We start from the raw sequence: 24,314 nt of genomic DNA, 5'->3' as shown, positions 1-24,314 counted from the left end.
ATATGCACTGGCATAGCATAAAAATGTCACTTACATCCTGGTGTCTGTCTGTGATTATGAGCAAGATATTTAATCATCGATCTTCTTGTGAGCATCCTTCTTCTGCTTCTCTGCACTCTGTAGAAAAAGTCAAGAAAAATGGGTAGGAGGGTGTAATACCTCTTATAAATAGAAGCCCAGTGCTCTGGCATGATGGTGGTGGAAGGAGGGGTAGAGGTATGTCAGGATTAGATTTGCTTAGGGTTTTCTTCTTTAGTGTTTTTCTTTAGAAAAAAATGTGATGAAGTCTGGATTGAAAAATAAATCCAGTGGTTAGACAATTGTGGAGGATGTTTTGCACTACTGCAGGGTGTTGAGTTGTTGGAAACAAGCAATTGATGGAATGTGTTCATATTGCTTAACATAGTATGCTGGAAAGATGCTCCAATGTTACAATGATACATGTAGTATAAGGAATGGAATGGAATGGAATGGAATGGAATGGAATAGACAAAATTTCCTTGCAGAAGTTAAGGCTTTGACCTCAGTTCTGAACTGCCACAATTTCCTTTTAATTTTGTTTTCCATCTGAATGATTAATTATTACCAAATATTCTTTAAGAGCATCTGTTAAACATAATTATTTTCCCTTCCATGTGTAAATCAGAGTCTTTCTTAAAAAAAAAAAAAAATACAGTTTATACTTAAATTAACTACTTTTATCTGCAATTTGCAAGTTAAGGTACATGTAAAGCCTGTGGCTATACTCAAGGCTCAGTTGTGCCTCCTAGGCACAGTGTTAATTAAAGGGTGATGTGGATTTGTACCACTCTGAGAGGAACTCTGGAAGGGATTATACCTTAGAGAGACACAATGCCTCCAGTGCACCACAGCATGTAAGTAAAATGCACATGCTGTGCACCACCCGCGTTGATGTTGCTCAGCATCTCTGTGGGCCCATCTCCTTCCCACACCTCTTCATCCAATTCTCTGGGATTCGTACCTATGGGGCATCAGGAAGAAGCACTGTTGGTCGATTCCTTCCTGCATGCCCAGGAAGGGATGATGCTGACATCCTCATTGTCACTGGGAGCTTTTCAATCTGGATGCAGCCTGGCCAAGGATAAACAGAAATTGCCAAGTGTCATTTCCTAATTATAGTTTTTCTTTTTATTCATTGACAGGTCTTTTAAAGTCTGACAATGCATAGAATGCTTGACAGCTTCTTACATCTTACCTGCACTCGTTCTACACAGCTAATTTTGAATAATTCTATATTCAGCAGCTGATTTTGTTCTAGATATTTTTCATCAGGCATCATTTTTCCCTGGAGTAGCTCTCTCGACACCAATGAAGTTACATGTGATTTGCCCAGCACAAATAAGACCAGCATCAGAGCCTTAGACCTCTGTTTTAAAATACTGACAGTATCCAAAGGACATATTCCAATCTATATGTAAATAATATCCATGATTAATTTAATGCACATTTAAGGGGTTTTCAAGACCATATTACTCACTGGATTAAACGTACATTTTTGTAATGTATTATTGTTATTGTACATCCAATAGATCTATTTCAGCCCAAGGTGATTTTTTATGACCAAGTAATAGACCACTGAAAATAGGATTTATTATAGAAATGCCAACTCACCCTTATTTATAATATAACAATACAAATTGCTGCTGTAATAAATGCTCTTCAGTTATCAAATCATTAGTCTTTTATGGCAACAATGACAAATGACCACATAGGCAGTATGATATGACTAATGTAATGAATTAACTTTCAATTTTAAGTTGGTTATTGGATCTGGAACAACTGTACATTACACGGTGCTGTTTAAATTTTGCATATCTGTATCGCAAGATGTGATTGTACATAGTCCTTTTGAATATCTACAAATGCAACATGCAAATGGTATCACCCTCAGCCCACAATCCAACGCAGATCATTAGACTGCGTCCACTTAGAGGAAACTATTAGCAAGGAATGTGTACAAGCAAAAATTTTTAAATCGTGCCAAACCATTTTGGTAAGACATTATTAGTCCCAAGAGAAAACAGGTCAGTTGTTAAGAGATTATTAAAATCAAACAAAATAGAACAATTTAGAAAATTTGGCTGTTGGGGGTTCTTTCCCTACCAAGTGTTTACTTCACGAGAATCTGCTCAATGGCAGAATAAAATATATATATATATGTATAAAATTATGTATATTTGATCTAGAAAAAGTGCAGAACCAAGGTCCTCTGTAGAGATTCTACATTTGTATCAAGTAAAATAAAATAAGCAGGCAGGATTAAGAAAATTATAAAAGTAGGCTTTGCAAGGAGTATATATTTGAACATTGAGAAATGTTCCAAATTTGAACATTTGAGATTGGCAAGTCTAGTAATACAAGAAATGAACACTTTGTGACTTTTGATAGCTCAGATCTGCAGACGTATTTTTTTTATCCTCACAACAGCCAAATATTTTAGTATAGAAATCAAAATAATTGAACAAATCATTATTGGTTGCAGAACGAGCAATTGTCCAGTACTACATAATTTTATCAATTTTATGCTTCAACATCAGCAGTAATTAATTCAGAACTTTAACTGCTGCTTTTAAGACATCAAGAATTGATTGGTCATAAATGAAAATATTCCTTTTTTCTTTCTTGATCAGTTAGAGAAGATGTATTTAAGAGAAACTTTGCACATATTTTCCAACAGCTGGTTAAGTGTGGTCATTTTTGCTGTCAATATAGTATGCAGATTTTAAAGAAAGCTGAAGAGATTAGATAATTAATTTGAAAAAACAGTAATTGCGATAGGATGAGGTGAGGATTTTTTTCTGTCTTATACTATGCCTTCTCCAACAAGATACACTCAGCACAGGAAAACTTTCTCCTTCATGGAGAATCATAGCTTCCTGCTCTTGGCTTACTATCCCTGCTTTTGGTCCCTGCCCCAACTTCAAGCCTCCCAAGTCACCCAGAGGAGCTCACTGGTGATTTTCCACCTGTAGTTACTTTTGGACTTACTTATAATTGCTATCTCAATGCCAGAGGCCAAGTCAGAACTCATTCTAGGAATCAGATTGTAAATAGGTTGCAATGATGCAACAGCTTCAAACAGCTGCCCATGCTCCGTTCACACTTGATTCTAAGCCCATTCAAGTCACTATGAATCTTTCCTTTGACGTCAATGGGCTTCAGATCATGTCCTGAGCATTTTTTAAAAACCTCAGACAAATCAAAACCATTTCCTTTGGAATGAGACTGTTCACACCCTTTGGTGAAGACTATTTCCTTTCCAAAAACAGTGTTCATACCAGTCATGTCAGCTGCGATTTTTTTATTATTTTTTTATTTTTAATACCAAAGACTCCATTCTTTTAAAGAAGCAGGAAGCATATTTTTTACTTACATTTCATCTGTTAGCAGCTAAACTGTTTTCGTTCAAACTTTCAAAAATATCCCCAGCTGAGCAGGCTAGATCTACGGCCAAATGTGGGGAACATTTTCAGAAGTTGCAACCTTTTAGAAACTTGGAGATGGAAACCCCTTGCAGACCCAACCATAACAGTCATCGCATTTCATTTGGTGTGGGGGGCTTTTCCTGCATGCTGCCACCAGTAGACTCCAGTGGATCATTTATTCTCATATGATCTATTACATTACAGTAAATGTAGCGTGTGTAACAGAACCAACATAACATTAACTCTCACACAACACAGTGCACTAAAGACTACATACATTGATTCAAAAATGCTTCCAAAATGGAAATTAAATGATAAGAAACAGATCTGGAGAGAATAGATGCTGCAGTAGTGGCCCTAGTAGTTGCAAGAAAGTTTAGCCTTGAGAAAAGAAGACTGAGAGGGGACCTGATCCAGGTTTATAAATATCTGAGGTGTGGCGGCCATAGCGGTGAGGCCAGTCTCTTTTCAGTGGTAGTGGAGACAGGACGAGGGGAAACGGACATAAGCTGCAGCATAGGAAGTTTCGCACGAATGTGCATAAGAACTACTTTAGGTGAGGTGACGGAGCACTGGAACAGGCTGCCCAGGGAGGTTGTGGAGTCTCCTTCTCTGGAGATATTCAAGTCTCGCCTGGACGCCTACCTGTGCAATCAGTGTAGGGAACCTGCTTTGGCAGGGGGGTTGGTCTCAATGATCTCTAGAGGTCCCTTCCAACCCCTACAATTCTGTGATTCTGTGAAATGTCAATCTTGCTGCCAGACACACTCCTGCCAGGCACTGTTTCTGCGTAATAGTTTCCTGAGAGAGAATGGAAGACTTTTGGATCATTTTGCTTATGGAAAGCAAACGACAGAAAAATAACCTTACTGAACCCTTGCGCTGACCACCAGGAGCATCACTGACTTGTGGTCTGCAGTAACTATTTCGTAGATGTTGTGTCTGTTGTTGAATGCTGCAGTAGTAGCCCTAAGTAGTTGCAAGAAATGTCAATCTTGCTGCCAGACATACTCCTGCAGGGACACTGTTGTGTGCACTGTATATCCTCCTGGAATGGAGTGCCTGAAACTGTATTTTGTTCATTTATTCAATGTGCAGTTTTCTCCCTTGTATCTTTCTACTTATCTGACCATTTCTATATTGTTTCATCAATACAGTAACTCTGCTAAGGATATCTGTTTAAGGGTATCACTCTTTCAAGGGAGAAGTGTGTAAGCTCTCTTTGCTTCCTGTTCTGAAATTACACATTATGGTACTGGAGGGACCATCTCAATCAGATTAGGTGAGTTACCATAGAAAAAGTAATGAGACAGGCTATGTTTTCAAGTCAAGTGCAACCATAACAACCCTGCCTTAGTGATGGCCATTACCTATTTTATTTGTGACTACTCTGGGAAACAGCACTCTTTAAACTTTACTTCTTGAAGAATCTCCTAGGAAGACTTCTTGGCACATTCACTGGTGTGTTTCTGTTGTATTGGTCCTCCATCCCTTGTGTGTGTAAAACAGATGGATAAGGTGATCATCTGCCATCACCCCCACCCCCCCCCAAAAATAATTTTCTGAGTATCCTGAAAAGGGAGAAGACGTACCTCTCAGGGGCCCCTGATCTGTGATTGATTTTGGTGCAGAAGCAAAAGCACATGTTTTGCAGACGAAGAATGTAGATCCTGTGGGAAAGCTTAGGATGCACAGTAGTCTCGAGTAGAAGCTGAGTAAATGAGATAAAGCCCAAAAAGATGGTTCCCTGGAGCCCACTATTAGAAGAATTGTCCAAGCTATATGGTAGACAATCCTGGGATGAGAGAAAGCAAAAAGAACTGAGTACAGAAATATAAACTAAGAAAGTGCTCCCAGAATGAAAACAGCTATGAAGCCTGGAAATTTTTGTCATCTGCTGCTTCTGGACTGCATCGCTTTCTTCTATGGTAATGAAAGATCAGCTCAGAGGAAAAATTATTGTCCAGAAGGGGTTGGGTCTAGCACTTCAGTAGGGGGAAACAGAAGGGACAGAGATGATTAGGTTGCCGTAATATGTGAAACGGCCTACAAAATATGTACCACACCTCAAATAAAAAAAAACAAGCAAACCATGAAGTATAAAATGAGCCTTGAAGGCAGTGTAGGGGGTCACAAGTCTTTTTGGTGTGAGGGTCTTAGTGGCTTCAGCTGATGTCAATTTAAAGAGACAAATTAATACACCAGAAGCAGGAAAATAATGTGGTGTGATTCCCTGAGGTACGAATAGCTCATCAGACAGTTTTTGTTTTTTTTTTTTCCAGTTAAGGGGAGAAAAAAAAAAAAATCCCTCCTCTCAAAACAACAGAAAAATCTCCAAGCAAAAAAAACACCACAGTTCCTCTGAGTATGAATTTAACCAACTGGTTTCCTGGCTCTATTGAGTGTTTTTAATCCCAGCAGAAAACCTGACTTGCTTATCCAGCTAATTGGGACCTTGCTTGTATTATGTCAGTTCAGGAATCCTAAAGAAAAAGGCTACAAACACACACAAAAAGAGAAGGAAAAAACAGGCAGCCATCCTGTGGGTTTTAGAATTTCCCTAGCAGATACTGGATTCCCAGTTCTAACTCATTTCTTTAAACAGCACTGGTGAACATCAAAGAGTACAGCACAGAGCATGCTGAGTCCCAATTACACACCTCGAAAGTAAATGTTACGTCAATGGAAAGTCTTCAGAAATTCCAAATGAAACACAGGCTGAGATGTCCAAATGCTCCTTGAAAATTGCAGACCCTTTCTTTACTGATAATGGTTGCTTCATTAAAATGCATAGTTTTTAAAATACAGAATTACATCACTCCATGAAAAATTTTTAGAAATATTTTAAAGCACGTATGGATACTATTACTCTTTGCAAGATAGTAGGAAAAGAAGTGTCAAATAATTAATTTCAGTGCATTTCTTTTGCTTTTAACAAGCCATCTTTAGAGACAGGAAATCTTTTCTGAACACAGCTCGTGTTTCAAAGGAGAAATAGAGTTTGTACAAATAATTGGTGCATGTTGGAGTCTGAGGAGCATGAGTTGTGTTATTAAAAAAAGAAAGAAGCCTTTAAAAGCTGTATAAACTCTCTGTAGCTAAATACAAGTTCAAAGACGTATCTCTTTCACATCACTTACCAGAAAAATCATGGCCACAACAGTCTTTGATTGCTGGGTGGGATTTTTTTTTCCTCCCCACAGTAATGCACAGATGCAATGAAAAAAAAACTATCAATGTTGCTATAAAATTAATTCAAATAAGTAATGAATTAAAAAAAAATAGGCACAATGATTGGTCTTTTGTTTCCATTGTGCTTTCTCATTAACCATCATGCCAGTGCTCACATGGTATTAGTGTCAAGTATATGTAACTTCTTGCAAATGTATCCAATGAACTGAGTATAGCAGAAGAAAAAAAAAAGTGGAAATATATTTTAGTTACGTTACAGTAGTGGAAAAACTTCCACAAAAACTGATATGCTTTGATCTATGTGCTAATATGTCGCTCAGGAGAATACAGATCAGTTACATAGGAGTGCTTGTGTATATGCTTCATTAATCCTCTATACTAAACTGCCAATAAAGTTTTCTATCCCCAGATACATAGACTACTGGTATTTAGCTCATTTCACCTCATCTTCCTTCTGGAATAGGAAGTTCTATTCATCACATAGTTCTGGTCTTCTAAGAAAGTAGAACAGGTCTTTCCTAAAGAACTGCAATGTAAACCAGAAGATTGTTGGAGTGTATTCCACCTCTTTCTCTTTTATTATCATCTTTATTCAAGTCTGAGTGCATCGCAACTGAAAGTTTTAAGGTATAGGAGATGTATCAATTCTAAGAAATAGCAGACATTCCTAATAAATACCTTTTCTGATAGCATAACACAAAATTTTAGAGGGCATATATAGTTGGAATACTTGGAAGTGTCACAGTACTTAGAGTGTAAAATAATCATCTTGTTCTTACATCTAGATCTTTGTCAGAATTAAAGTGTTTTTCACTTGGTCTTCATTGCTTTCTAATTATCTTCCTCTCATTTCTATTATGTTACATTCCTTTGGATTCCACTTTCAACCTCATTTCTTCATTTCATAGAATATTAGAGTAGGAAGGGACATTTGAGGTCCATTTAGTCCAACTCCCCTACAATGAACAGGGACACCACAACTAAGATCAGGTTAAAAAAAAAAAAAAAAAAGTATTTTCCTCTTTCAACCCAGGACCATTATATCTTTCTTCATTGAATGATTTTCTCTATTTATTTATTCATTCATTGCTTTTCTTTTTCAATAGCTCTGTCAACCAAGATTCAATAAATTTCCTTTTGAAAAACATGAATGATAAAAGAGAAGGGGTAGAATTTACACTGGGTTTCATACTAAAAGCAACAACTGTAAACGTCATGAAATTCATTGATCATTCATTAAGAATTTTTGCTTTTACAAAACAGCCTATGATAAATACCCTTTGATGAGCATGGCTCTATTACGTGAACACCTCTGTCTGTTGTGAAAAATAGCAGAAGGTTGCCCAGATACGCCCATGCTGCCTGACCTGAGCATTGGCGCTGCTGGCACCCAGTGCCAAAAGAGACAAGTGGGGAGCCAGCAGCTGGGAGTGTAGCACAAGTGCTCAGCAGTTGCTGCACGCTCTTTTAAAGAAAATATTTAGGTAAAGAAGTATTTTCTATATTTCTGCTTGGCTCAGCAGGCAGTCACTAGGAGGGTTCTTATGCATTTCAGTCAGGTGTGGCCAATTAGATATGGGCAAATGCAGGTTTGGTGGACCCTAAAAACTTCTGCATCAAGGTAGTCAGGCAGTTGTACTGAAGCTAAAACAGAAATCACACAGCAGGGAGGTAATGCACAGTAAAACGTGAGGAGCTCTGAACTTCATGTTCTTTTCTTCACCCCTCTCCCCTTCCCCCTCCCCCACATGCTCTCAATGATTTCTGAAATTGTTCAGAACTATCAGTAAATGCTGAATCCAGACAACTGGCAGAAGTTCCTAAAAGTCTTAGAACACTGTCCTCATCTATGTGGGATGATGAGGGTTGCTGTAGGTATAGGCTTTTGTGGATGGGTTTCCTACCATGAAGGCTAATTTTTTGTTTTGTTTGGGAAGCCTTGAATTGCAAACCCCAACTCAATAGTCATTCCTTGTGGCTCAGTATCACCTTCAGCACAATCCAAACCACAATCCAAAACGTGAGATTAATTAGCTTTCTTCTTTTTCACTAGAATGAAGCATTTTTATGATTGTGTTTGTTTTTAAGTTCTTCACTGTAGTTCTATCAGGTGCTCAAAAAGGAGAAGTTGGTTCTTAATCGATATGTAAACATGATGAGGTTTTTTTGTGTGTGTCTCTAGTTCAATATTAATAGGACTATCTCAATGTCTCTGGCTGTTTTACAGTTTCAGGACTGTCATGTCAGGAAAACTTGCTTTTAAAGTTGCACTGAAAAGGATTATTGAGCTTAGAGTTAACAGGATGGCCTTATGCCTAGATGATATCAGAATTCTTGCTACTACCAACGTATAAGAAATTTTCCCTTAGCACACTGGTACTAGACTAGAACAGCCAATTTTACATTTTGGGTTACTTGGTTCAAACTGCAGTATGTGGAACTTCTGGCAAACTGCAGTGCACTCAGCTCATTTGTAAAAAAAGGAAAGATCTAATACATTTTATGGATCACTAATATTAAAAAAAAAAAAAGATATTATTCAAGGTGTCTTTTAAAACTCTCTAATTTCTCATGACAGTTTTACCATTCTTTGCACCAACACTACCACAACAAGCTCAGAAACTCCATTGTGGTTAAGATATATCCCCTGAACCGACAAAGTATTTCTGCATTATAATCCTACAACTCCCCCAAATTATCCATGTACATAGAGAACTATAGACTTGCCTTCTTCATTTCCAATGTGCCAAGCAGAGACTTCACATCAGTACTTCCACATTTCTGCCCAGGATTTCCCAGACACAAATATGTGTTCACATACCCTTAAAATATTTGAGGTATGCACCATAAATCCATTACTTTCATAGCATATCAGACATACTTGTGAATGTGCAGAAAAACTGGACACCACATGCTGCGTAGTTACGGTGCCTCCTGGAAAATGCAGCTGCGCTGGGAGATCAGAACCACCAGGCACTACCTCCTCAGACCCACCTGCAGCTGCACTGTAATCCTGCAAGACAGCAAACCTGAGTCATTCTGACTGAACAGAATAAGACTAGGAGCTGAGCCAGCTACTTCTGTTCTTAAAACAAGACTTTGGTCTTTGAAAATGGGTGTTACCATAGATCAACAAACAGACCCAATGAGCGATTGAGCACGCTTTAGGATAAGGATAATAACAAACACATCAAGAGACCTATGAATGAATTAAGCCAATAGAAATAAGCAGAGCAAAAATATGTACGTCTCTTCACAGTCAGTATGGGGAAAGATAATATTTACAACAGATGTTCAGCTCCTTTTCTGCAATTCCAAGTTTCAGGAAACAAGCAGTGTTTTGGCAGTGTCACCGTACACACTCAAGGTGTTTAGAGTATGCTCTTTAAAAAGCTGAAATTAATGTTGTGACGAGGAAAAAAAATACAAAACTACGTGTAAGAGGAAGGTCTTGGAATTGGCTCTGCCAATGAGACAGCTGCTGGAGACACTTCTTCAGCCTCTCAGCACTATGTGCAGTCAGACCCAGCGAGCTCAGCAGCAGGCATGAGGAAGCAGCTGAGCCAGGAGGAAACATGCATAGGGCAGATCTCAGGATGTCAGAAGACTGTCCTTTTGCATCTTAGGAAAGAAGTTTTGTTATTTCAGGAGAATTCTATGTTATTATCCAGAAATGAAATACTAGATGTACAATATTTAGTTTTTTATTTTAGCCCCCTGAAAGCTGATGTGCAATGCAAAGTTCTGAAAGCAGTATTACTCATTCTTATTGGACATCTCTGATAAAAGTATGGATGAAGAACATCATGCATCTTCATTGCTTTAATACACAGTATGAAGGAATAGCTCTAGAGCTCAGGACACAAATGGAGCTTTAGATTAGCTGTCAACAATGTCATATCCATGTTAATAATGCCCTACTCATGCCTGAGGCTGACACTCTCTTATTTTTATTCACAAATTCCATTTAATAACAGCAATAAGTCACTCTAGACAGTGCATTTCTAAGGGATTTTTGCACTTCTCAGGTGGTTAAAGTCACTTGACCTTCGGCCTCATGCCTTAAAAACTCCCTTAGAGATGTGCTAAATTGCCCAGAAATACATTGCCTGTCATGTCTTGTTGCTTAATTAAGGGCCAACCTAGATGGCCTATAAGGACTGCCCTTAAGTAATTACTAATTGATCTCCTACTTGAGAAAAATGAATAAATTCCACAGCAGCCATAATGTCACATGGCATTTACTTAAATTCATATTCCTCCAATGGAGAATGAAAAGCACATAGGGAGTGGGTGGATTGAGGGCAGAAAATTTTTTGAGCAGCTAACCCCCACGCCAGAGTTTGTCATGTTTCATTGACTGCTGCAGCCAACAGCTCTCAACCCTTTGCATCTGTTGAGACAGAAAGTATTTCTTTAAAAATCAGAGATTTTTTTTTTTTTTAGAAACTACAAAATATCTAAAAGTTCTCCAGCTGTAGCTACTTTGAAAGATAGTTCATCTTCATTACAAATATCTAACTGAGGAATCGCAGGCGGGATGATAAATTGTCACCTGCTTCTGAAAGCACAGAATTATAGTCTACCAAAATAGCCAGAGGAAAACACATTTCAAAGTTCTGTGAAGAAAGGAGGTGCGATTTAGGTAGGAATAAGAAAGGTTCTTGCAGCTTTTGTTAAATCTCATTTATCAGAGTCTGTGAAACAGACTTCCTAGACTTCTTGTATTTTGTATCTAAAGCTGAAAATGGTCCAAAAAAAAAATAAAAATACTGGTATCTTCTAGTTTTCTAAGAGAATGTGAGTTCTTCGGACTTCACCACAAATGTTGAACATGCACATGGAATTGTTTTCTAGTATAAGCAATATGAATACTATACTTTCATGATCTGTATATATAACATCATTTATCGATCTTTCACTACTCTGAGCAGGAGTGCACTTAACCTATCAAAGCAGTTTGTACCAAAAAGAAAAAAAAAGACAAGAAAAAAAGACATAGAATCAGCTGAGGGAACTGGAGCTGTTTAACCTTGAGAGGAGCAGGGTGAGGGGAGATCACATCATTCTCTACAACTCCTTGAAAAGAGATTATAACCAGGTGGGTGTTGAGCTCATTTTTCAGGTGAGAAGTGACATTGCAAGGCATTAGCCCCAGCAAGTTGTGCCAGGGAAAATTTTGACTGGATATTAGAACGAACATCACAGAAAGGGTGATGAGGCAGTGGAACAGGATGTCCAAGGAGGTGATGGAGGCACTGTCCCTGGTGATCGAAGAGACATGTGGACACGGCCCTCAGGGATGTGGTTGTGTCAGGCTGATGGTTGGACTTACCAGTCTTTTTGAATAAAAATGATTCTGTGCTGACTTCTCACAGTTACATCAGTAGTTCACACATCACAAAATTACTCAAAGAATAAAAGACCTCTCTGAACCATTTCAGTTCCTCGCTCTGGGTAGAGCTGGAGTCAAAGCCAGTATTTCTCTTCACTTCAGCAAGGCAAAGACTTTACTCCAGTAAACATGAGTAACACAAAATGCTTAGCTGCTTTATCTTCCATATCTTTTAGTATGTAAAGCATTATGGATTTAGCTTTCTGAAAAACTGCAAACGATATAGGGACCTGTCACATAAATATATCTGCTTCTCATTATGATTATGCAATTGACTGGTATTTCGTTTCAACATATTGTACAAATCATTTTAAAATATCATTGAAATAAATGCACTAACCAACAGCAATTCCTTAAGCTTTATGATTTGAAACAGAAATAAACAGCAAGTTATGAAAGGTTGCTTCACCCTACCTGAATAAAACCAAAGATTTGAAATGCAGAGTCAAATCATACAATTGCCCTTTCAATCAATCCTCTCTGTAATTTGAGTAAAAATTGCACCCTCTCATACTTCTGCAGTCGATTCAGTTCTGGAGTAATGATTGATTAACCTAGCTATCAATAAGATATGTAAACATATGCAGTGTATGATAATGTTTGGTTATAACTTATTTACAGATCCTTACAGGCAGCAACGAGCAATGCATTTATAGTGTCTTTTTTTCAGAACCTCAGAGCTTAGCTAAAGTTTTATTGTGTTAACATCATCTTAACCAAACATCAATGTTAATGCATCATTTTGGTATCTTAGAAAGAGCACATTTCTTTTAAAATAAGGGCATAGTGATGCTGATATTTTTGATGTCTGAATGTGCCTCGTTTCTTGCCGCTCACAAGGCCTTTGCTGTCATCATGTTCTGTGCAATCATTTTTGTGTTTTTCTATAACATTTTTTCTCCCTACACATGTGCGTTTTATAGCCTCTTCATGTTGGTATAGCATGAAGACTTGTGTGGAATTTAGAGGATCTGAACTAAATGTAGCTAAAAGGAACTTTTGGATGAACTGCCTGGGATTTGTTCAGATCTGTTAAAGTAATGGGGGAAAGCACAAAAGGATAAAGAAAAGAAAGGCCTTAATCTTTGTTCCATGAGTGATAAAGCAGCATCACATGGGTGAAAATTGGCCTGACCTTCACCCACATGATGCTGCTTCTGCCTCAGCCACTCTTTCTTTGCTCTGATTAAGTGAAGATAGCCTCTTTCTCTGCAAGAAAAAGTCAAAGAACAAAAAGAAAAAAAAAATCCTGTCTTAACTATAAAAGATTTATTTTTTTAATCACAGTTGGGCTCATACAAGCCAGTTTCTAATCTTATTTTTTAAGCTAAAAAAGTGCCTTTTTAGAATTTCTTTGGCTCAGTTTCTTTAGCTTCCCCCCTCCCCCCCCCCCAAACCTCAGGGCCTAGATCTTAACTTGCTTCCCTTGGATGTGCTTTGTTGCTCGTCTTCACTTTTACATGATAGCTGTTTGACTTAAATGGGCTGTTCGCCAAAGGATTGCCCCTTGGGGAATGGAAAAACTGGAGGGAGGGAGAGGAAAAGCAGTACTCAGCTGGCTTAAATGACATGTACAGTCTATCTATTGGCAGGGTATTGCCAATGCTCTGAAGAGACCTTTAGCGTTCAGCTTTTACCACTGGATGCCATCCACCAATTGAGATGTAGTTTTATGTATCAGGTTATCCACAATCCTACAGACAAGATAAACTGTGACACTACTCTCCAACTCCTGTGGATAATATTTTTTTAAATAGCATGACATGTAAGTTTGACAAGGATATAAGAAGTCATTCTCCAGATAGTCAACATACTCTGAGAGCAGGTAATGTTTTCAAAGCCTACAAAAGGGGCCCACTGAAATCTATCTCCTTTTTACGGGCACTGCATAGCCCATTTTCAGCCACAGTGTTGCGGCAGAATCTAAATGCACTATTAATCAGACATCTCTCTACTAAAAGAATCTGTTAAACTCAAGGTTATATAGGTGTACATATATGTTTTTGTTTGAAAATAGTCTAGCTCTCAGCTGAATGAGATCCAGTGAATTATTGGTTAAGTCCACAGGCTAGCTTCAATTCCCACTGGTCATTTTTTCCCCTCAGGAGCTAAGACTATATGATGCTGTGCACCATAATGGAATGTCACTGTAATGTGTAATGTCTGTTATTGCATTACGTATCTGAGGTAGGGAATGAGGAAGGTAAGCTCCTCAGCTTACCTTCAAAACCCGCGTCAGATAGCTTTTAGCTGGAAACACTGTATTCTGTATTACACAGCCATTCTATTAAAGATGGGCAAGTCACTTAACAAGTTCACCATAGTTTCTAGAAATGAAATCAGACATACGGAGACTAGCATGCTCTCCATCCAGCATGACTTCTGCTGATAAGTCCGTGTTTGAAACGATGCACACAAATTCACTGCCTTTACAAACTTTGCAACAGCCATCATTTAGAAGAATGACAATCTAGAACTTATATATCAAAATTAGAAAAGTAATATTTTAAGCAAATACACTGATACTAGCAACATTATCTTCCTCTTTGTCAGTGGTTTCAGAAGCATCAGAATGAATCATATTCTGTCCTAAGCAAATATTGCCACCCAGCCTTGCATGCGTAGATAAATTGATTATTTATATTAACATAGCTGACACTCACAGGACCAGATTTTTGTGTGCAATAAAAAACAAAGATCACACCATCAACACCCCTTTCCTCCCCCTCCCCCCCCCCCCCCCCCAAGTTCTACCATCATGCCCACAGAGAGTACCACAGAAAATGTTGTGGTTGTAAAGATGTTCAACAACAGTTAAAATTTGGACTCTGATTCAAAGCCCATTGAAGGCAATGAAAAGACTCTCATTAACTTCAGCGTGCTTTGGCTCCAGCACTTGTTTCTTTATTTAGAACTTGTAATGATTATTTAGTGGAAGAGACAAATATTCTGAGCTTTACATGCTTCAGTCCTCTCACTAAAAATAAAATTAAATATGTAAAGCAATATTTTTCAGGAAAAAAATATAATTTGTATCAACTTGTAGCAAGTTAAAATTATTCTGCTAATGAAAACTGCAATGCAATGGAAAGCACAGCAATAATAGCAAAGTGCAGCAAGTGAGGATAAGCCCAAACACAGCAGCCATAAACATGGAAACGAAGAGTGGAGACAGTGGAAAAAAAAAAAAAACTAACTAACAAACAAAACAAACAAACAAAAAAACTGCTTACTTTCAGAAGGCGTCAGGAAGGGATCACCAGTGAGATACCTTCATCTCTGCTGCCAACCCTTAAGTGAGGTCTGGGAAGGGGTGCATCCTGGCTCCTCCCAGTCACTCAGGTACGTTGCATGCACCTGAGCTCCCTGGGTTGGCCCTGCCTTCCCACCAGCTGCTCAATCAGTGCTTCAAGCTGTGACTCAGCATTTCTGCTACAACTACATACATATATATACATACAATCAACATACATCTGTGATCACATATGGAGAACCACACACTGGCCCAGACAGGAGTGTCCAGTGCCATCTGGGATGCAGTATGGTGTCTGATACACCCATATGAGACTGACAAACATGTCAGAAGGTCTGTAAGAGCTCTATTTTTTTCTGGATTGGCATTTGGAAGTCAGGTGTTATCCTCAGCCCTTGTCAAATGGCAACAGGGTCCTGATTTGGGGCAATCCAAGGGAGCCCTTACCATTAGCAGTTTAATAGCCAAGAGTAGATTATAAAGGCTCTGTATATTTTCCCCACAGTCATCTTACAGAGTTGTTTTTAAGCTCAGGATTTGACAAACCAACTGGTTTTAATTTTGTGGCTTGAATCACCATTTCATTAACGAGAGGACAGCATTCATGATGGCATATAAAATATTGACGCAAATTTAAAAAGATGGAACATACTGAAAACCACATTAAAAAAAAAAAAAGAATGTGTTTTTATTTAATGCACTAAAAATACTTTTAAAATACATTTTTGGCTGAGTTGTCTGGTTCTCTCAAAGTTTCTCAGTACTACAGCATTGCTTTCACATGCCCATAAAAGCTCACATTAAGCCAAAAATGGCATCACCCTGGTCAGCAGAAAGGGAAGGTAGTTTGGTGACTTCACTTGTTAGTTAGCTATCCACAGGTCTAATCTGAAGCTTTCCTCACTGTCAGACGATAATGAGGACCAGTACCTCCTTTTATTTAAAATATCTTGTATGTGCCATCATATCTTACTGAAAATGCACATTTCTACATATTAAATTGCTCTGTATACAGCACATTTTGTATGATTTTTTCAATTTATAGCAGCTGCCTCAAACAAGCTTGAAAGGCTCTATTATGGTCTACTGGGTCAAAAATTGCTTTTTTTGAGCACTGAAGTACTTAGTTACAGTGAGTTGGTAACACAATATCCACGCCATAATATGCATATTGTGCGTGGCAAAAGGCGAATAATTTGTAATCTCCATTTAAACCAAAAGCATAAATACCTACTGTATTCAGCAGATCTGAAATGTTCTATCAGTACATATTTGAGAGATCAGCATGTTTGTGTTGAAGACCAAAAAGATCTATGATAATAAATCATAATAGATAGTAGATAAAAGTTGCTATGATAATGCAACTTATTGAACAAAAGTAGGATTTACAGCTCTTTTGAATTTTTGTTTACTCTCACTTCATTATTAACATGCAATCCACTGAAATGTAGTTCGGGAAATTCACAAGTGAAAATCTATGTCCATTAACATGCATCACACATGCAATCTTCCACTGTAACAGAAGTTCAGGTAAGATCAGCTCTCATCCCTTCTTGGAAACCCCATTTCTTGCTCTGTCATTCACATTAGGAGTATCTTCCCCTTACAGAAAACAAGGAATAACACAAGAATTCATGAGTGTTAGAAAGCAGGCTAGGATTATTTATTTGCTGTTTTCCTTTTGCTGTGCAAAATCAGATCCTCTCACTTTTGAGAACCCTTCTTCCTCCCTTGTGATCCTTATTAACTTTGTGCAAGAGAAAGTCCATTAGGCAGAAGAGGGCATTGCAGGGGGAGAAGAATATCAAAGTCAGATGTGAGTGATGCTGGTGACTGTTGGACTGTGTCACCACTGTCCTCTCTGTCCCTCCTGCAGTCCTCATTTGCCAGGAACTCCCTTACTCTGACTGCTTTTTTCTCATAGATATTGCTGATAAGATATTTACATATCCTCCTCCTTTCTCTTAATTGTTTAATGATCCACATTTAGTACATATAATACATGGATTCACTTTCATCTAGAAAGCCTGAAGATATTGTTCATTATGTTTCATGTGCCAGAGTAGATCAAAATTATTCCCAGAAGGGTACGTGTTTAAACTGGCAAAGAAAAGTGACTGACATCTACCATAAGTACTTTTGTCAAAGCTTTGGCACGTTATCGGTTTGCAGAACTATTCTAATGATCAGTGTCCGTACCCACCAGATGTGCTTTGAAGAATATGCCGGATACTTGTAAAATTCGGCTTCGCTCTTAACAGCAAATGTGTAAAATACAAACATGTTGGGCTACAAATTCTACTAGAGAAATTCGATTGGTTAAAAAGCTGAGCCTGAGGGGTCAGAGAATGTAAATAATTCGAGGCGGGAGCCTGCCCTCTTGGCTAGTTTCAGAAAATGTGGATTATTATCTCTATCCTCAAACACTAAACTGCCTTGTATAAATTCACAGCTCCCATACTGATGCAGGCAAAAGTAGGAAATATTTAAAATAAGACTGTATCTCTGTATCTAAGGGGGGGTGGGAGGGAGACGAGGAAAAGAAAAACAACACAGCATTGCCTATTCCTGTTTGTTTATCCTGTTATTCCCAAATGCCCATTCCTAGTTCGTAAACATTATTGTTTTCAAAGGGTACAAGGACAAGCACTGAAATGAAGTCTGTCACGAACACATGGAGGGAGGATTTAATTCTTTCAGGCTCTTAAGGCGCCAAGAGCTTGGCAGAGGTTGTTTGCTATTCCTTCTGGTCCCGGTTTTGGAAGAACTAGCCTACAGAGAGCTTGCTAGCTATAGTGGTGCATGATAGATGCATGATCTGGATTCACATCTGCTCGGAATACCTGAAGTCAGCAAAGCTGGTAGAGGATATTTGTGAATGGGATCTTGGGCCAGGTTTCTCTTGTGACTTTTCCAGGTATCCAAAGTAGGGTATCTTTTTCCTGAGCTACTTATCATGGCATTTAGACATTTATTTATGAGGTTCTAAGGCTCTAAGTACTGCATATCAAGTAAATTCTTTTAATAGTGAATATCAATTTTTTTTATTAAGGTTGAATAACTTACTCACACTCTTGGACTTTGTTCCTACTGGGGACAGACATTAGTAACAGAACACCAGGCTTTTGTTTGTTTTCTCTCCAGGAAGAAGATTACAAATATTTGTGAATTCATGTAAGAGCTCCTACACGAAATGGGTTTTTTTACTTAGATAAAAACTCAATTTTACCACTTTCTTATCCACTTCTACCACTCATTCAAACACAGCTTATAGATCCTTGATGGATTGTCTTGAAAACTGGCCCAACAAAATCTGTGTGTCTACTTAGTGGTATTTATTTGTAGTGATTGCTCCCACAGTGGTTTTCACAAAGTAAAGCTAGAGAAGATTATGGTGCGCTTTTTGGGTTTGTTTTTTTGTTGGTGGTGGTGGTTTGGGGTTTTATTTTGTGGATACTCTCCCCTTTTCCAGCTGGCATAACAGTGGTTAAAAGGCTGTCAATTCCTTCTTTGGCCTTGCTTAGGAAAAATCTCAGCTGATGCAGGATCATGTATGAACTCCACTCCTGTAGGTGTCTAGAAGTACTATTTGTGCATTACTGTAAATATCTGTTGTTCATTACTTCAGGTCATATGCTCTCATTGTGTGGAACAGTTATTACTTGGCTGGTTTTGCCCTGCTTCTCATTACAGCCTGGAAGGCACAGTGACAGTCCTTCCACAAGCTGGTTCTTCCACTAATTTACTGTGATTCAGAGAGGGTGACATTTCCAGAGTGCAACCGAATTAAAAAAAAAAAAAAAAAAAAAGGAGTTTATTAAGATATATGCCAAAATTACAAACACAGAGGTTTGTATATATGCATGCTGATCATTTCTAGTTACGCATGAAGTTAATTTACAGAAGCAGATTTACATTATTTTAATGGCATTCTCTACAAATAAGATTCAATGATTTCAGTTTGGTTTTGATGCCCTTTTTATGTTTTGCTTGTTTTGAGATATGTTTTAATTTGCTTTGTCAATAATAAGAAAAATTAATGGAGCTCTTATTAAGGTTAAAGGCACCTCAGAGAAGCCATCACTTGTCAGTTTTTGTTTTATTGCTATGATTACAACAAAGTTGTGTTTTTATCAGTGGCAAAATAATAACCTATTTTTTCCTGGCAGGTTTCTGGTTGCTTCTGGAGAGAAGTGATGGCGAGCTGTCCTATGAAATGACAGGGAAGCACTTGCAGAGCAGCACAGAGGTTAGGGGTACTCCTTGGAGGAAGGCATTCATGCTCTGTGCCAACTCGTGGGCTCCCATCCAGCTCCCATTGCCCACCACAGCTCCTCTGTCTCCTGCCAGGAGACACCACCAACCCTCGCTGTCCTTGGCCCCACACTTCCCAAGCTCAACAGGACTCAGTTCACTGGCCTGAAACAGCGGAATAAATCTCACAGATTTTCCCTCAAGAGGTCTAATCCTTCAGTTTTCATGATGGCAGGTTTCCTGTTGATTTCAGCAGAAGTGGTATCTGAAGATGAATGGCAGGATAATACCATTTGAAATATAAGTGGACAGCAGCACCAGATCAAATGGGTGGTGAAAAGAGACTGAATGGAAAATGATGACAGGGCAAAAATATCCCTTCCTACCAACATCTTCAATGTTTTCATTTCCAGGCATTTGTTAAGCAATGAAGAGGGTCTCTCTCTATTTAATGTAATTTAGTGATAATTCTTTGAAAAGGGAAAAGATCCTTTCACAGCTGTATCAACAATATCTTCTCTCTTAAAAGAAAACAGCAGCTGACTTGACATGTCAAGCATCACGAATTTGACCACGGAAGGCAAGCATAAGCCAGACTGGCCAATAGCACTGACTTGGAACAATGCCACTGAAAAGTTGGTCTGTAAACTGATGCTACCTTATTTCTTGGATTGTAGAAGGGCTTGCTGAGATTTAGCAGCAATGCAGAATTACCACATTCCTGGTAGATATTTCTTTTCTTGTTACATGAGATCCATGCATGAAGTGAAAAAGAACAAATGAACATCAGGTTTACATCACCACTGATATGTGAATGATTGATCACCCATTAAATCACATACAGAGCTGGTAACAGCACACGGGGTAGCGTTAAAGTAAAATGTTTGATATTCTCTACTCTAATTAAACATGGAAATAATACGATGCAGTCTGTATTGTAAATGTTATTGCAGATTATAGACCTAAAGGAGAGGTGTTATGCCACCTTTATAGCCTCCAGTTCCTGGAGACTGTGACTTAGAGCTGCCTCAGGGCTGCCCTAAATTACACCAGTTGGTAATGACTCCCATAGGGCCGCTATGCATCCAGTGGTTGCTGGAGTGTAAAGTACTTTGGCTATGCCAACAGCCCATCATTTCACAATGGAGGCTGAGAGCAGCTGGCATAGTGCTTGGAGAAAATCCCCAAGTAGTGGTTTAAGACATTTTTCGAACTCTTTTTTTGTCATGAGAGTGATATAAAATAAAGGCCAGATTTCACAAACACACAGGGGCTTTTTCTTTATTATTTAAGCATCTGTAGTCGTGAGTTGATAAACTGAGAGATGAGGGTTTCTGTAGGATTTCAGAGCAGGTATCAACCCAATACTGCTTCAGCTTGGCAGCATTCCAGCTCTCTGCCCTGGCCCCGATTCCCTGCGTGGTGCACTGGAGCACCACTGGCTGTCAAAGGCATACTCCTGGTTTACATCTCTGTTAGTGAAAGGAGAACTGGATTCTCCCTTGTAAGTGTCAGTTTTTCAATTCAGGATCATATTCCGTTCTTCAATGGAGCTGCCAAAGATAAAACTTGACTTTCCACATGTAAAATGTTTTTGTAAATATATGTGTGACTCATCCAATAGCTCAGCCCATCCCCACTCAGTGAGTTCTGTGCAGTGTGTGGGTGGGCTGACCATTCTTAATCAAATCTCAAATATCAAAAAGTCTTCTCGAAAATTAGGGCATAATATTGGCAGTTTGGGGATTTTGTTTGAATGTGATGCTCACTTAAAGCATCCCGAAGATAACAGCTGACTGCTAGCAGCAGAAACTCGTAATGCACAAACTGAGCTGATGCAGTCAAAAATTCAGCTGACTGTGTTTCCACATCTCTCAGACAACAAGCCACTGCTGATGATCTTACTGTAAGTTCTATGAAACATAATAAAAAATACAGTAATTGACATATCACAGGTAGGAAACATACAAAACCTTTGGGCAGGTACAGGTTGGTGTTGTTCTTAGTTAAATTTACTAGGGAGAAGACAGTATTTTTTCTTTTCTAAAAAGAGCTTTTTTAAAAAGTCACTGAACTCCAATATCACTGAGGAGAAGAACCATTTCATGGAGAAATTTTTCTGGATGTGAATTCATAAAGGACTCGTCATACTGTATGGAGGAAGATCAGTGTTAAGACAGAGGGCTGAGCTGTAACCATCCTAACAGGAAGAAAAAACTAGTATTCCCTTCTCTTTTGCTGAGTTCTTCGAACTAGCCCTGCTAGCAGATCTGAGTAGGGTGGCAAAAAGTCAGAAGAAGGACTGATTAAAGAAGCTAACATTGCATCTTGTCTGCTCCCTGACTGTGCATCCTTCTGTGCATGTGGAAGAGAGATGGTCTGGCATTTCTGTCTTCCCCTGCAAGGCTAAAATGGTGGTGAGAGAACTTCTTTAGTGCCTTGTACATATCTGCTCACAGATGGACACATGAAGATTTCCCAAAAAAGGTAAGGAAAGTGGATCATCAAATGGTAGAATAAAACATAATAAAAACAGTCATAAAAGGAGATCATCTGGCCCATCGTTATGCCTGAAGGCAGGATTGACTTCAGCTAAGTACATTCTGATAGCCATCTGTCACTCTATTTTTTTAATTATTAAACGATTTTTAATAGTTCTAACACCTGTTATTATCCTCTAAGCAATCCATTGCAGTGATTAGCTATTATTTCTGCACCCTGGAATAACATTGCTAAACTAGAACTAACATGAGCCAAATACTGGAGGTCCATCACTTGTTACACTCACTTCTTTCACTAGATCCTTTCTGGAGTTTGGAAAGAAGCCTAATTAAAATTACATGACTTGCACCCCCCCATATCAAAGGATCTGGGCCATGATTTCTGTTGATGCAATGTTTTAAACTTGACAAAATTCCTTGGCTGGCGAAGGATTTATTTTGTATTTCCTTGGGAGCTGGAATACAATACCTGAGGACAGGAAAGTGCTTTGTTAAAATATAAAAGCAACTGATTTTGTCTCCTGTATACTTTTAAAATTTGTTCTGAAGACAGAAAGAGATGGATAACTATGTAATTAAAGAGAGCTAAAGGAGGGACAGTAATGAACAAATACCATTATTTTTGCCATAGTTCTTGAGAAAGCTAAGGTAGAGCTGCAGAAAATCTGTTACAGTGATGCACTTTACTTAGCATGGGAGTTCATGCAGTGCAAAGAGCTTAATGCGTGCAGCTGAGCTGGGCCTAATGGGCATCAGTTGTTATCTGTGGAAATGGAGTCTGTTAGAAGGAGGCTGGCTACTATACCCATCTGAGATGGCTAGTGGGATTTTCAACGTACTAGTGACCTTTTCTTACTCATTTTGCTGAATTTTTATCCAATAAAAGCCATCATCTGCCCAATATACCCAAGTCTGTATTGTGCATTCTGAGCCCGTTGGTGAGGGTGTTGTGAGAAGCAGATGGAGAGGAGGGGAAGACCGTAGAGATGGAACAAGAGCTGGAGAACAAGGGGAGCTGCTGAAAGCCATATACACTCAAGCACTCTCACATTTTTACATATACTTTTAAGTATGCTTTTATACATACATGTATATGCATGTATATACAAAGTGCATTCTTCACAGTATTTCTCTCCCAGAAATGCAGAAACTGCTGTGAATCTGCCAATAGGCTTTACATGCTTTCTTATGCTGGGAAGATTCTTAAGGAAAACAATTATATACCTGTTGTAAATTGATCCAGTTTGATAAGAATTTTGCTTATTAATTATATGCCTTATAAGGCTCCTGGCACATGAGGAAGTTACAGATAATTGTGAGTAAGTACAGAAGTGTAAATGGCAGAAAACTTATTACAGGTTAACGCTGTTCCCTGTCCATTTTGATGGGCGCATACTGGTTACGTTTACACAAAAGTCAAACTCTCCAATACTGTATTAAATAAATGTAAGTTTAACAGAAATGTTGCTGACTTTGTTTTCATTGTGCAGCAAATTATTGCCCTGCAAGGTTTTAATATGGCTAGTGAAAGTCACAAAGACCAAGTGGTATTGCTCCTTAGGGCTGCTACAGCAGTGTAGTAACCTAATAGCTCCGATTTTCAGAATCCTGACAAGTTACTAAGGCTTTGATCAAACATGAAAGGAAGTACAGTTTTGTTCCAGTCCATTTAGAACAAAAGCTTTGTTTACTTTTTTTCCCTATTTTTTTGAAAATCTGTGGGTTTCTCATCAAATAAGATCAGCTTCAATCTTAGGTCAGCATGACATCCCGAATGTGTGTCTTTGTGCAAAGATAGACTACTTTTTCAGTAATAAATCAGCTCTGTTTTTAGAAGAAAGTGGGTTCTAGAGGTTGAAGATTTACTGACAAAACTCCAATTGCAATTTTAATGTCATGTAAACAAGTGGAGTATCTACAGTGGGCTGAATGCTGACAGGCGAGCAGGAGTGCTGGATGCCTCCAGGAGGCAAATAGTCTTGAGTTAAAGAGCTCTTTCTCAAAAGCACGAGTACACAGGATTCATTGGACAGGTTGCTTCCTCCAATAGGAAAGTCATTTTTGGAAATGCTAGTCCATTTTCTAAGGTCTTTGATAAGCTTTTATATCTGCGTCTGATCCACAAATAAATAAACTAGAGGCATCCTGGCTCCTCTTTGTGCTAGTGAGCCTAGTGAGGTTGGGAATCCAACCCTGTCCATTTATAGATAGTGGAGTTTGCATGTATCTCTCCTTATACCAGTTTACAGTTGTCACTGATGAAGATTCAGTAT

At 38.5% G+C, this 24,314-nt stretch overlaps 2 long non-coding RNA genes across 45 annotated transcripts in view; one reads left to right on the top strand and one right to left on the bottom strand.

Annotated features, from left to right (window-relative positions):
* LOC146543632 (uncharacterized) overlaps window positions 1–24,314 on the bottom strand; it is a 54,333-nt gene that overhangs the window by 5,529 nt on the left and 24,490 nt on the right. Inside the window, exons 2-3 of the long non-coding RNA XR_014885702.1 lie at window positions 983–1,092; window positions 35–117 (exon numbers count right to left, since the gene is read on the bottom strand). This is a non-coding gene — a long non-coding RNA (uncharacterized LOC146543632). The remainder of the gene's footprint in view (window positions 1–34; window positions 118–982; window positions 1,093–24,314) is intronic.
* LOC104912536 (uncharacterized) overlaps window positions 1–24,314 on the top strand; it is a 376,736-nt gene that overhangs the window by 337,886 nt on the left and 14,536 nt on the right. For all 44 annotated transcript variants that reach the window (XR_014885657.1, XR_014885659.1, XR_014885660.1 and 41 more), the window contains one exon: window positions 19,456–22,027. This is a non-coding gene — a long non-coding RNA (uncharacterized LOC104912536). The remainder of the gene's footprint in view (window positions 1–19,455; window positions 22,028–24,314) is intronic.

The sequence above is a fragment of the Meleagris gallopavo genome, chromosome 11 (assembly GCF_905368555.1).
Source record: "Meleagris gallopavo chromosome 11, MGAL_WU_HG_1.1, whole genome shotgun sequence".
Lineage (NCBI taxonomy): Eukaryota > Metazoa > Chordata > Aves > Galliformes > Phasianidae > Meleagris > Meleagris gallopavo.
This window is presented reverse-complemented; position numbering and strand designations above follow the sequence as displayed.